This window comes from Leptinotarsa decemlineata, unplaced genomic scaffold (genome assembly GCF_025532065.1).
Source record: "Leptinotarsa decemlineata unplaced genomic scaffold, Ldec_3_MD MMD2_tig00001064_RagTag_RagTag, whole genome shotgun sequence".
Taxonomy (NCBI): Eukaryota; Metazoa; Arthropoda; class Insecta; order Coleoptera; family Chrysomelidae; genus Leptinotarsa; species Leptinotarsa decemlineata.
Window position 1 is genome coordinate 2799834 of NW_027412558.1, and position 15965 is coordinate 2815798.

At 35.8% G+C, this 15965-nt stretch overlaps 1 protein-coding gene across 1 annotated transcript in view; it reads left to right on the forward strand.

The window, feature by feature from the left end:
• The window catches only part of LOC111514606 (BMP-binding endothelial regulator protein), a 185774-nt gene that overhangs the window by 104823 nt on the left and 64986 nt on the right, over nucleotides 1-15965 (forward strand). The window lies entirely within an intron of this gene.

Sequence of the window (15965 nt, forward strand, 5' to 3'; positions counted from 1 at the left end):
GAAAACAGTTGGTCACCTCTGGCAGAGCCCCACATCACCAGAGGTAGGCTGATTACAATGAGGTTTCGCGTCCAGTTCCCCAGTTCTTGACCGCGGCTGTTCAGCTGTCGGCACGATTCCTTACACCTTAGCTTGGGTAGGCTGGTCCACGGTGGCATGTATTGCAAATGCTTTTGGAGTTTCAGTTCCCCTCACCCTACTTATTTCTGCCACTGACCAGGAGTCCGGCGACTCTGTCCGTAAGGCCACATTAGCTTCCCGGATATGGCTCCAGTTCCCTGGCCGTTCTACTATCCGCCACCTGGAGACGCGTCCAATAGATAGTCCAACCCAGGAAATAATCAGTTATTTGAAACAAATAAATGAAAAAACATCCTATAAAATAGCCCGAACAAATTTCCACATGAATGCGCATGAGCAACGGAAACAGTTCTCAACAGTTCAGCCTCGAGAGCAAGAACGATTCCGGACGGTTCAAGACAGTTAAGGATCATTTCGCAATCGAAACCAGAACAGAGGATTCATCAATCCGAACTTATCCTAAATAAACCAGAACGCTCTATATCAACTGCGCATGATCCTGACGTCCTAGAACCTGAATTTAGTAGAACCAGAACAAACCTACTATTCACTCAACCCTTTGAAGCTTTTGGATTCTACCACAGCCACCTGAATTCGGAGCCTTGCTCAGTCAATTGGCTAAACGGCACAGCCATGAATTGAGTTTATATGCATGAATTCGTGAAGATTCTTGAAGAAACGTACAGGAAATAGTATGTACTGGCTAAAACGTTTTTGCTAATCCACTGGGCAGAAAATAATCATTTCTCTGACATGAAAACTATTAGAAAAGTTCAGTTTTAAAATCTACAGCTCTCCAGCGTTTGTAATGGAATGAAACAAATGTAGATAATCTTTAAATCCTCTGCAAAATTTCAATTCCGAGTGACTTTTTACTTTTGTGGGTTGTTCGCTTGTAGCACTGTTTTTTCACAATATTACAAGTGGTGGAATAAGTGCACAGTAGCTGAATTTTTTACTGAATCAACTGGAATAGGTTTTGAAATGTCTCAATTGGAAAGTAACAAAAGGAGTTATGAAATAAAATAGAAGGGTACCCGCGAATTATAGGAACGTTAACATTTTTTTTTAATTTTGTGGTTGGTGGCATGGTGAAAAATTTGTAGCTTCGTTCAAAACTTTTCCAAACTTCTCCGACTCTACCTGGACTGAAAAGTCCCGAGCCTAAGAAAGAAGACGCTTTTTTTTTGTTCAAAATTGGCTTTACTCATCAACGTAATCTCCATCAAGAGCCACAGAATCATTTCAGCGCCGCTCTAACTTTTTTAGAACGATTTATCTTCTGTCTCAAAATATGCCTCAGTTTCAGTAATAACCTCTCCATTAGAGCGGACTTTTTTCCGATAACCATTTTTTCGAGGTCTGCGAGCAGTCAGTAGTCGCTTGGAGCCAAATCTGGCGAATACGGTGGATACGGGAGCTGAGTTCAATTCATGTAGTTTAGCCATTGTTTCAATTGACTTGTGTCACGGTGCTTCGTTTTGATCAAACACATTTTCTCCTTTGCCATATGCGGTCGTTTCTTTGTAATTCCGCTGAATATTACACGACGCACCTCCCAAAATACCGAAGCCATAACCTTTCCAGCCGATTGTTGTGCTTTCGGGCCCTTGGACGAGATTCACCGGTTGATCTTCACTCAGATGACGATCTGTTCAAGGCTAATAAGGCTAGTCTGCTTTCAGTGCAGATTGTTATGTTTTCACCAGAAATTCCTTTCCTGGGTATTTCTTTTGTGGCGATTGAGATATCAGCCAGTTCTGTTTGGACCATGCTGGATTTTTTCCCATTCCCCACTTAATCCTTAGGCTCAGTGATCTGAAGTACACTCCATATCCTGAGCCTTCTTTGGTTTTCGCGCCGTCTGTATTCATTTTGTGGATTATTTTTGTTTTCTGGTGTTACTGCCTCATTTGGACGTCCACTGCATTCTGCATCATCGGTTAATTGTTGTTTCTGATTGAGCGAAGTCCTTATAATACTTTTCAAGCCATTGCTTTGCTTGAAGGGTATTTTCCCATCAAGAAGCAGTGTAAAATTAAAACAAGAAATTGTTTTTGTTCCATTGTTTTGAAAATAACAAAAGTAGTGTCACTCTTAGCATCAAAACTCACAAACTTATAACAAGAATATTATGAAATTTCAACAGCTTTCATTTGAAAGTCATTACTGACTGAAAAAGTGGTAAATGCAATAAGACTTTGTGTTATACCCGAGACTTTTTAGCCCATGTAGTATATTATACTGATTATTTCCGTTTTTGACACAATTTTCCAATATGAAATTTGTATGAATTCAAATATCTTTCTCACACATATAATTCAATGTTTTCATGAAAGTAGTTGTTTCCAGACTGCTTTTTTTTCAGTTTGTCTGAAAGTTACTTCTTTGCACGATAACCACATCTTCGTGAAGTGTTTATTTTGGAAATAATTGCTTTCTTCCTTTCTATAGAAGATTCCCACTTCTTTCTGTATAAAGATGGAAAAGTAGAAAGCCAAAACCTATCTTTCTTGAAAATCAACCGAACACTTATCACTTGTTACAATATCCTTCTCATCAGTTTCATATGAAAATTATTCTCGATCTCATGAAAGAGTAATTTGCTCCATTCGATTCGAAAATATAACTTTCATTTCAAACCTTATACATTTTAATTGCAACCACGTTTTCTCAATTCCGGTGCTGGATTTATTAATGACATTGTTGCTGAGACTTTGATATCTGATGATATTTACCGCAGTAGTAGACGAAACGTCTATCAACCCGGATTTTTTTTCTAATCATGACTCTTGTCGTGGAAGCCTGTGTTCTTATGAAATATTGCGATTATAATATATTTATAGTTTTGAAAATATTTTTTTGGATCTCTTTCCATTTTCTTCTAGCTTCGTTATTATTCAGTTAATTCGACGAATGTTTTAAAAAGAAATATGGTGTCCATTCACATCGAAACGAAGAATTTTTATAGTGCCACATCACTATAAATTGTGATGAATAAAAACTCATCCCAGATAATAACATTAGGCCTTAAATGGCAAATGTTAGAGGAACGTGAAAGGAATAATGTCTTAATGAACTCGATAACAGTTGAAAAGCTTTTTGCTGGAATTGTGGAAGATTTTATCGATGAGGATACAGGGTGATACAGTCACAAGATCAAATGTATTACTGCTGAATCAGATCTGATTGATATTGAAACTATTCAGTATATTTTGGAAAAAATATCACTGACTTTCGTTATGATCTGCTTCTAAATTTTCCTCATTTTGTTCAACTTTCGATTGATAAAGAAGTAAAAAACAAATAGGGATTTCAACAACCTACCATTTTATCGTAAAATCCAAATAGTCACGGATGTTTCTCAGAAATCTGAAAACAAAACATTTCAAAATTTTTCAAAAATGAGTTGAAGTATCGTGTGACTCTTTCGTGAATTTTTTGTCTCAAAATATCGAATTCTTTATCCTTTTAACCATTTTCGGGTTTTCCTATAGCTGAAAAAGCAAATGCGCCACTGGAATCAATTAAGTCGCCCCGGAGCGCTAATTAATTTCTGTTGTTGTTTTATACTTTCATGATTTGTATTTTGGAAGTGTTCATAATGACTTTTTTCAATTCTTTTCCTGATTTAATTTATTTATTTCATTTAACTTTCCGTTGATGTGTGCTGAGACTCACTCCACATTTTTTTCTGCTAAGAATTTGTTTATTTGTTATCCTTTTTATCGCTTTGGTTTTTCTGACATTTCCTAAGGAATCTTATTTCTGTTGCTTTCAATTAATTTATGTATTTTTTCTATGTTGTACGTAATTTCATTTCATATGCATTAAATGAATACTTATGAGTCATACTTTCTCAATAATGTTTCATTCTCGAATAATGTGTTGTATATACCACAGTATAAACCGGTCGATTTTCTTCTCTTCTATTATCACTAGTTTCCTTTCATCAGTTTCTATTTTTCATTCATGCTGGGTTTACTCCTTGGTTACTCAAGATGTATGACCCTACGATCCATTTTTCTGTAAAGAAATTAGGTCTAACATGTTTTTTCGTATACCATGAAGTGACTAAATTTAGTTTGAGAAGGAGTCAACATAATTTATTCAAACCTTTGACATCTAGGAAAGTGGTAATTTCCGGAACTGGAAAATTATAGAGACTAGTAATGCTCTCAAGCAATTCCGAAATTCTTGAAGGCTTTATTCAATTCTTAACATTTTCATCGAAAAAATCCAATATGACAGTTGTTTACCATTACCAAAATAGGTTAGTGTTACACAGATTTTTATCATTACATTATTCTACATTTACTTCCCCATTATGGCGTAGAAAAATGGTCCTTCCTTTCAAAAATGTAATTTCATTGTTTGAATAAGACTAAATCATAGTCTCTTGAGATTGGGTATACCTCAAAGCTCAATACTGGGTACAGTTTGTTTTTTGTATGTTATAGAGCTGAAACTTTGTTATAGTTCAATGGCTTCAGACTCAGAAGAAGTTTGCGATTGAGCAACTTTCATTAACAGAGGTATCTGAGGGCCATGTTGTTTTGGTACGATTTGTTCTACGTTAGTGAGAACCCAGTCGGCTGGTAGTCACTTAACTGATTTCAGCGAGATGCTGCCTATGAAACTTGCAGCAGTTGCAATAATGTTTTCTGCGAGGAAACTCCTTCAATATCAGTATTACAGTATCCGTTGTGGTATATCCTGGAAAATAGTTCCATATTTTGAATGAAACATATTAAACCTCACAGAACCATTGATCAACAGAAACAAACTGGCTCTCAGGCATGATATTGCACGGATGGAAAAAAGCATCACCCTGTAAGAAAAATACTACTATATATTCTGAAATACTACTTCATACTAATTCAGTCTAAGCTTGGTCGAAACTTTGGAATTCTATTCGTCCCCGAGGGACTAGCGCTTCGGGAAAACTTGCGAGAACCTTAATGGCAGTAATTTTCAATGTAATGCTTGGTAATTTGAGATAATGAGATATAACCCATTCATTAAGAAGGTGGGTTTCAGAATTGGATCGGATATGCGGAGTCTAGTTTCTGAAAATTGAGACATGATATTAATCTTATATTTTTCGTTGTGCTTTGGCGAATTTGGAGCACTAAGAATGGAGTAATAATGACAATAATAATATGTTAAAAAAATGAGGTTAATTTGATTAATTTTTCAAGCAGACATCGTAATTTGAAGTAATTTTGTTAATCACCGATTCTTTAGTGACAAAGAAGATACTTGAAGATATTTTCTTGGCCAGTTTATGAATTTTTCCAACTTTTCTGCATGTTTGCATGAAAGGTATAACCTCACTTTTCTCTAAGAGGAACAAAAATGGACTTTTCGAATGATCACTTCAATTAATTGTTTTATTCAATGGTTTTTATCAGCTGCCGTGTTTCAATCGTTTACGTCACATCCGAGTTTATACACTGAAATCCGATCTGTTTGCATATAATGTTACAAAATAGAATATAGATTAAGATAAATTGGAACATGATCAATAGAGCAGCAGATATATTGTTTACGTCATATCAAGATGTAGTCAACTTGTGTGGTTCTGTCTACATCCTGGTCAGATGATATATGGAATAAACTAGTATTGACTCATTTAGTGATTCGATATAATAATGAGGATAATGGGTTTCATTGACAGAAGAAGACAGATAGTTATTACCTATCAGAACGCAGGATGGATTTTTTCTCTACAACTTGTTGCAACTTTGGTTCTGCTGCAGTTCAAACAACTTTTTTCAGCCAAGTATGTGGCTTTCATTAAGCAGTGTTTTACTTCCTTCTTACAAACATACATATATTGGGATTCTAACAGTAGAAGAAACGATTCAAGAAAGATGAACGAACAATTTTGGTTTAGAATATTGGTTGCAACCAACCAATACTCTACTCATAAGTTATTCTGTACAGAATCAGTTTGAATCAGAACTCAAATGCAGAGCTTCGTGATTCAAAACACACCAGTGCTATTTCGACCTTCCTCAGGTCTCACGGGTGGTGAAAGACATGAAAATCAATCATGAGCGAGGCTTCCAAACGCGGTCTGTAGCACATTGATAGCATCTTCATTACGAAAGATGTCCCTCCTCACCTATGTTTAGGCTTGTTCTTCAAAAACAGTTGATACAATCAATCAATTTGTGGTTCTGGCTAGTACCATTGATGGCTAGAATAGCACTGTTTTGCTTTCAGTACTTCTGCACTGGAAGCTACAGATACAACCAGAAGCTTGGCTTTGGAAAGGATCACCTTTGGGGACCTCGTTGATGATTGACTCTTTGTCGCACCCATTGATAGCATCTCCGTAAATAAAGATGTCTATGTTGCGAAGAGATTAGGAGAATCTAACCTCATACACAAGTCAATATAAATATTCTTAGACAGTCAAGCGGCGTTGGAAACTCTTGGCTCCTACCAAGCAACGTCTAAATTGGTAGCAAATTGCCAAAAACGACTCTTCTCGATAGGAAGATTCAACAGATTGTCTCTGGTCTGGATTCCTGGCCATACTGGCCTAGAAAGCAATGAGGCTGCTGACACCCTTGCAAAGAAGGGTGCTGCAAGCAGCTTCATTGGACCAGAACCTGTCAATGGCATCACTTCAGGCTTTGCCAAACACAGATTTGAACACCTGGATGGCAAGAAGATTTATGGACTTCTGGTAGAATCTTCCAGGATTGGCTCACTCCAATCAAACAGTTGTTGGACCACAGTATGGATGAAATACGATGTCTAACAGGCCTTCTTATAGGTCACTGTCATTTGCAGAATGCAGAAACTCGGACTGCCGGAAGACAATGTGTGTCGCCTCTGTTTGGAAAATGATGAAACAGCAGAGCACATACTTCGTGCCCGCCCCGCTGGGGACTGAATCAGGATTTTAAGAGTTCGGAAGAACCGAACTCTCACCATCTGACCTGAAAGACCACTCATCATACAAACTAATCGGTTTCGTTAAGAAGCTGGGTTTATTTCGTCGAATGTAAATAAGTGTGAGGATTATGTCTTTTCTGTCGTAGCCGTTCGCTTGTAACACAGTTTCGTCGTTGACGTGCCTTTTTCACATATTCTCAGAGCTCTGTTCACTAGGGTGTTGACGGTTCGTTTCTGTTTTGGATAATGGTTGTATCCATTATATAGGTATCGATCTGTGTGTGTTTTTCTTCCTTTTCTCCTCATGACCTAGTTGGTTACCTTCTTTGATGATTGAACTATCAAGGAATGGGATTTGGAGGTTTTCTTCTCAAAAAAAAGTGGATATTATAACCAAATAAAACCACAGCAAAACCCGGAAACAAAAACATTAACGTTTTCATTCCTATATACAGTAGAAAGTTGAAGACACATGAAAAAACAGTTCATCGACAAATTGCTTCCAAGCCGTACTGATAGAAGTGAGACACGCTGTATGTATGTCCGTTCCACAAAGTGAACTCGGCATTTCTGAAACACTGAATCAAATAATGACTTTTATTGGCCCATAAACCAGTATCTATTCTTCAGGACCATTTTCTTAGTATTTATTGTCCTAACTGTGTCTCTGGGAATATAAAGCAGAGATAAATAAGCGAGTGCAACAAATGCTGAAACTTTTTTGAAATCGTAAGTCACTGCTTAATTTCTTTGCAGTCTCTCGCAAAGTGGACATTTCCATTAAATCTCCTCGATGGAGATGCTAAAATGGAGCCATTCCGGCATTAGTTTCGAAGTCTTTCTCAAAAATTCAACAGACGCTGATAGAAGGCGTTTGAATAATGAGAATTGAGGATATTGTTCATTGAGAATTATTTGTTGGTGCAACAATTTCAATTGATTCAAAAGTTGTCCACTTTTACACTCTTTACAAACATTGACAGGAGTGCAACTTTTTGAACGGTTGAGTGTTTGGTCAGAAATCAAAACACGCTTCATGGACTCATAGAATAATTTTCGTTTTCAATAGAAATAGCGAGGTTCGGATGCAATTCAGAATTGAAATGTAGTTCATGTCCTGACAGCAGTGGAAATGATGCTTCTCATATGAATGCAATAGCGACTTCGACCGCGAGGGTTACGGAATATCGCTAATCTACCCGCGTAGTATCCGATCCCGCGGGTATATCATTGTGAAAATTAGCCAATGTTTCTTAACGTTCTGAAATATGGAGAAGTAGAATGAAAAGAGGATCTGCGATTGCCCCCAACCAGGAAAACCATAGCCGACTGGTACGGGAAGCAATAGAGAACCAATGGAAAACAAGACAGATCTTAGGCTGTGAACACACTTGGCGTTTTTTCCGATCGGATTTTTTGCCGTCAACGACGTACCACTAGAGGCGGGTGTGATTTTATGGCGACGTACACATTCAGTGGAAAAATGTACGATCGGATTTTTTAACGCCGACGGTAGAAATGCAGCCGCTCACTATATACTTTTTTAGCTGTTTTGGTAGAAAACATTATATAACAAGTACTGATGAATAGAAGTTGTGAGGAATAATTCCAATGCACACCGAAACTCATTAGGGTGAATCAATAAGTTTGACCTTCCTTTGCAATATTACATAATTTTCAAAATTCTACGAAAAATAAATCAGTCAAGTGATTTTTGTGTACTGAAAGGGGCGTACCAAATTACATATTTCATATTCGCCAAACCACATTCATTTTGTCGGCTATCAAATTCCTCAACAAATCATTTACAAGTCTTCTTTCGAGTTGCAACATCAGAGTATAAGCTTTCAACAATGACATTTTCAAATATCACGTGTTTCTGAAGAAACATTGTTACTTGGAAGTAAGAATAAGATAAACGATCACCTTACATACTTGGTAATGAATTGTGGGAATAAAAAACGTGCATATTTTTCATTCATTTAGATTAGAATCTAAGCCTTCGCAATTACTCTTTGCCTATGCAGTTCTTATGTAATATCAATTTGTTCTCTGCACATTTGCCAGTGGCGTACTGAATCTTGTTCATCTCTGGATCAGTAACAGAAAATAAGTGACATAATAATAGGGGAGCCCAAGCGGGAATTTCGGGATTTACTATAGCGCGGCAGATCAATATACAGGGGGATACCTTGTACTCGGTTAAGTACCTTCACCAAATATGAGTCCCATATATAAGGCCGCCTGTCAGGGATAAAGGATCAGATCAGTAGAAAAAAATTGATCATCAGAAATCTTCGAGCACGTCAGTTTCGTCCTATAAGGACATTTTCAAACTTATACAATATATAACTCAAAACAATAAGTTTTGAGGAGGGCCAAGAAGATGACAGTACTACCAACTGTCGAAAGCGCTCGCAGATAATTGATAGAAGATATAAAGCTTCAAATCCTTTTTGTAAAAATTTAATATTGAAATACTGAAAATAAAGGAAAATTAGTTGCATCACTCATGTATATATATATAATATATATATATATATATATATATATATATATATATATATATATAAAGATAAAGGAAACTTTTTTGGAATAAGGTCGTTCTGTGAGTGTTGGGCATCAGAAAATCTCTATTACGGGTAATATATCTATGTTGCTGGGTTGGAAATATACGTTTGTTCATGTAAACATAACTACATAACTCATAGATATACAAACCGGCAACTGTAAGTACTCCATGGTTTTTGAAAACGTTTCTACATGAGTCTCTCTCCACCCTTTTCCAGCTAAAACTCTGACGGCTCTTTTTTAGAGAAAAAACACTCTTTTCAGCAGAAGAGCTTGTATCCCAATTCAAGATTCCGTATCTTAAATGGCAGTTTATAGTCGCATAGTACAAACTTAATAAGACTTTTTACTACAGAAATCAGCCATAAACCTGAGAGCATAACAGTTCTTTATTAGTTTATTACAGAGAGTATCTATGTGAGGAGTTCAAGTCCAAATCAAGAGTTAGATCTAGCATTTTGGTGGTTGCACGAGTTTCAATTTGTCGATCTTCGTTTTTATATATAAAAAAATTTTCTTGAACATTGCTCATTGTGAATTTCATCAGCGAGGTTTTAGATATGTTGAGTTCAAGGTGATTATTTTTTGCCCATGTTTGTACCTTTTCATACACAATTTGGGTACGATCTACCAAATTTGATGCATCTTGTGCTTTGATGATGAAGTTTGTGTCGTCCGCATATGTTATTACTTGAACTGTCGTCATTTCTTGAAAATAACTCATCAAATCATTTGCATATATCAGGAATAGTAAAGGCCCAAGAATTGAACCCTGAGGTACCCCATGTTTGATATTTGCCAAATTGATTACTTTATCACCAATTTTGACGCTGTGAACTCTGTTTTCTGAATAAGACCTCGTCAAATTCAAGGCAACACCCCTCACACCATATCTTTGCAATTTCCGTAGTAGCAGATCGTGGTTCACATAATCAAATGCTTTTGAAAAGTCTATGAACAAACCGCAAATACTTAATTTGCCATCGAGTGCATTTATTATATGGTCGTTAAATTGGTAAAGTGCTGTCTCTGTGCTTTTACTTTTAGTAAATCCGTGTTGATTTGGGGAAAGAAGTTTATTATTTGCGAAAAAAGACAATAACTGATTTTTGATATTCAGCTCAAAAACCTTGGAGATACTTGATTGAGAATAGACTAATTGACCTGTAATTTTTGTACAGGTGTTTGTCTCCTCTTTTATGTACAGGAGAGACAATTGCCATTTTCAGTACAGATGGTTATCTGTACCTACCATATTGACCAAAATATTCATTGATCATATTGTCTATTCTGTAAGTATAAAGAAGAGGTTATAGCAAAGTGTTCAATTATTTGGTCTCCTAACCTCAAATACTATCGAAATATAAATTACATAATTGACACATGCTCTTTTCCGTACTGGAATTTCTGATGGTCACCTCATTATCTTATACAAATTAGCTATCCAAAATTAGAATCATGAAAAATGGTATAAGGAACAAGATTTCTGGAATAGCGCCAAGAAAAGATGGAAAAGGGAAGCCAAGGAGCCCACGAGGCTACAGTGTTCTGAGACCTGGCAGTAAAAAAACTCATGAAATTTTGCTCAACTCTTTCGAACATCACACAATGATTCAAATATTTCTGAACGTTCAGATTCTAGAATAGACCTCTCTGATCGTCCCTCCCAGTATTACAACATTCAATAGTTTCCGTTCTAGATTGTCGACGAGAGCTTGCGTCACGTATACCTGCGCGAAAAAATCAGCCACAACACAGCAATATAGTTTCTGTTGACTAGGTCATAAAAAAATCTACTCGCAGATCTAAATATACCCGAAGTGAAATTTGCAAGGCTTATTTGAATTTCTAGGTCGTAACAATGACACAAAAAAATCAAGGCGTAACTTTAGAATCGGTTACGTCTAAACGGGTTATCGGGAGCAGAACTGGCAATTGATTGACGTTGATGGAACATCTGAAGAAATGTTATTCGTTAATGTTCACGTGATGTTACGTAAACCTTCGTTGCAGTGACTGATTATTGTTTTATTTTAGAGTAGTGAGTTAGTCTCTTGAATAGTATTTGGAAAATGAATGACACTGTGTGAGTGAAAAGTATAACTTCAATTGAAATTTTTTCCTTTCAAGTGTTGAACCGGGTTGAGTTGGTTTTTCTTATTTTCCAAATTCTCTCTATTCTCAGATGAAATCCTGATTTATCCCAAGATTCATTCAAAGCAACTGATAATAACGAAGTAACTGCCATGGTACTCTTGGACTACAGTAGAGCATTCGATTTCTTAGACCACAATATTCTGTGAAGGAAAATGTCACTTTCGGATTTAGTAAAGGGACTGTAGATATATTGAAAAGTTACTTCAGAAATCGGACTCAGTCAGTATGTCTGAATGGGAAGTGTTCTACTGCTTTACCTGTTGTCTATGGAGTACCTCTGTGCTCCATCCTTGGCCCATTTTGTTCTCTCTGTATATATCTGACTTTCATAAAATAATTGATCATTAAATAGTTCATCATTATGCAGATGACACTCACTTATATTATCGATTTCCTCCAAGTAACTGGCAGGTGGTAATGGAAAATATTAACACCGATCTACAAAAGTTACTGGATCTGTCTATAGCCCATAACCTGAAATTGAATTCTAAAAAATCTCAACCCGAAACACAAAAGATGGGAAATTGAAGGAAGAATTGGAATCCAACAAAATTACTACAAATAATTACAGAAAGCAAGAACTTGGGTTTGTGGCTAGATGCTGATGATAAATTCACTTTGTCGTAGCTCGTACAGTATCTTACGTCAACTCTATCAAAGCGAAGACATTATTACTTCCAAATTGAAGTTGAAACTTTGTGTTTTTGTCCTTATCATACCACACTAATGTGGTGTCGTCAGCAAATAAGGTGAAACTTCCTGAAAAATAATAAAAAAACCGCTGATCAAATGTACGTAGTCCGCAAAATTCGAACAATCACCTCATTTCAGGAAGACACGTATTTCTAGTTTATACATCCACCCCATTCGTCATGATTCTTCCACTTAATAGTTTCTTCGTTAAAGTTTACGAGGTGAAATTTTTGAACAAAACAAGAAACTTCAACTCTCAAAGTGGCAAGTCCCATTACGAGACCCTCATAAATAAAAGTAGTAATCTTTTTATTAGGTGGCAAACAAAAATAAGAATGGTTTACGAACCGTGGTCGACATCGAAGTGACATTGTTTTCTTTTCGTTAGTGAGGCCGACTCGAAGTGTCCATTAGTTGATTTGATAAAAATTACTTACTGAAATGATGTAGATAAAACTGACTGGTTCCTTTAGAATGTCGAATGTATCTGCATTTCTTTGAATTCGAGATATAAATAAATAAAAACAGAAAAATATACTGAAATAGTCTGAAATATCTCTAAAACAAAGCATTTTAAACTTATCATTTCAACCTTTTCTTTAAAAAATTATTTAAATACTTAAAAAAGAGGAATTAAATAATGCATTCAACATTTGGAGGTATTCGTTTCTATTTCATCATTTGGCAACATCGGTTATAGCTAATAAAGGACAATGAATCTGTTACATGTATGAGACAAACAAACATGACATATTTCAGAGGCGTGCTGTTCTGTTTCCTTATGTTCCGAGTTCCGAGACATTCTGTGACATATGACAAATTTTGCACCTAACCTATCTTCCTCTATATGAATGAATAACAAAACAACTGTTGTTTATGTGGCTTGTGGAGGTGGTATTGAACTATAATTCATATTTTGCGTCAATTGTTGATTTATAAAGATAATTTTCCTTTTTTAAAGTAGGATATCTAGATACGTATAAATTATTTCAACTTGATATAGGCGCTGTTGCTAATATATGTGAATTAGAAACGAATCCCTTCAACAATTAAAACCCATCATTTGAAACATCCATTTTGATACTTTTCGAAGTGAATTTGAAAAACTCATGAATTAAACTCAACTTCATTTTGTTCAAACTTGCATTTGCTGTATTAACCCAAATTGAGGAACATTCCCTATCAACCTTGTAATTGGCGAAGCTAATTATTCAGCCACCAGTTTCGATATCACTGAAACGACATGTAGATGTGGCATTCATTGTGCGTACATTCCAAGGAGACCGGGTGCTATCATCTAAAATCATGATTTAGAATTTTAAAAGCTTTTGCCCATTTAGAAGTCCTCTTTGATTATTATTCTTGAATTGGAGTCGTTTATCTTCTGAAACAAAGAATAGAACGCGTGCAGACCTGTTAGCATGTAGATTTCTCTTCATCTTGAGTTCTAGAAAATGGGAAACAAAGATAATTAATATATTTCTGAAGGTTGTTATGCTTCTGGGTTCACTCCAATGTTTGACAGTGAATTGTTGCTGACTGGTTTTGCGTTATGAGGCCTAGAAATCAAATAAAGATAAACCACAATTAATTTCTCTTTTGATTCAATATTCAAAATAGTATACAGAAGACCCAAGCACTACTGATTTTTGTCCAATTTGAAAACCTTTTTTATATATTTTATATAGTTTATAATAAACTTCTTCTAGCAATAAATATTTCACATCATTTCTGAATTTTTTCTGTATAGAAATTCAAAACGTTGGTGTATATGAGAAATCCCTTCAAATTATCCAAAGTAAAACTCATTATTCTCATCGGCGTGCGGTTATACACAGTATAGGTTTAATTACTGGAGAAGGCAATCTAAATGAAAATTGTTTTCAAATTCGGGCTGAGCATTCCAAAAAACCCCAATTGAAGAATTATTTTGAAAAAGGGATGTTTTTCACAAATGAAAGTGATTATAACTCCTAAACTCGCTGTTCTACGATAAAACTTGTACGACTTTTTTTTATAGAAGTGGCTCTATAGAAGTTCTAGTGGCAGGAATAAAAATCAAATCAAACTTATAACTTTTATTTGTCAGTGGTGTACGTGAAACATTTTTCAATTGATAGTCTAAAGATAGTTTGGAAGTTCTTCCAATCTATCATCTATTTATTTACAACCAGTCATAATTTTTTTACGAATGTTACAAATTGAACTACTTTCCGTGTGTTTCATTCTCCTGTTGGATGTTTTCTTTCCATTTGACCAACATACTAGATGTTACGAGAACCATGAGTCAACTTATGTTTTCTGGTATATTCTTTGCTCGATATTGATTTCTTCATTCTTCATTGTATCCAAGGTTTTTGATGATTTTGGTCAAATTATGATTCATTTTCCAAACTATGCTGTTTTCTTCTCCAAAAAAAGAAGCGATGTGTTTTGGGAAATCCCTTTTGCAGAACTACCAACAATTTCGCTCTTTTAAAAAAAGGGTGACGTAGCGTATATAACAAATAGATAGAGACAGTGTCGCATTGTACTTGAATATAATTTTGAGTGCTTCAGTACTAATTAGAAAAATTTGTTTCGTACGAGTTCACATATGAAAATCATGAATTGAAACTTTCTATGTTTTTTTACCACTTTTATAAAAGTGGTCTCCGTATCGCTATATTCTCGTAGCCTGGAATTTTGTATTTAGGTTTATTTGATGTTGTAGACGTGCAATAAAGAAGGATTTTTGAAAATTCCAACTGGGGCGCTAGTCGCGGGAAGAAAAAGTGTGAGCGTAGGTTTGAATCCTACCGACTGCGCCAATTATTTCGAAAGATTTGCTTTGAGACATCTTGAAAAACTCCATTCGTACATTCAAGGCAAATGTCTATAATTGAATGATTCAAATGAGAAAACAAGGTGTATGAATAAGTTCGCATATGACGCAATGCTGAGTAAGCAGGCTGGATCGGCTAACAACTTAGTTTGGGGACATGCATCTGTAATGTTATACTGTTTCTCCATATCGGTGCGGTGCCGCCCCGGCTCCGCATGGCTCGTTAGTTCAAGATAGTCAAGTCTAGGACGACATATAACTCAGTTTTTTCCGTTAAGATCATTATAATCTGGATGAAAAAGGTGCTCGTACAAAAACCGTAAACTCCCGAAAAATATTCATATTTGTCATGTATGATGTAAATCAACGTCTCTCAAACGATCATCCAACAGACCATTTTCAAAGTTAAGGTGTTTGGATAAGAAATCTCTCCACGTGGTTGTGATTGGTGTTAATCGACCATTTGTATGTAAATCGCTTCTTGGATTGAAAATACACTAATAAGTTTTTATCGTTATTGGTCGATACATAGTTGGTATGTTTGAATTCCTAGTGTTTTACATTTCATAATGATCCTAGTACCATTAACACGAAGAAACATGTGCCTCTTTCACATTGGTTGGGAGCCTTTGGAACATTCTTGTCAGTGGTCTGAAGATACGGAAGGCACGTGGAATTTTTTTAAATGTTTTTGATGCTACCAAAAATCCACGATGTTTGCTTGTCG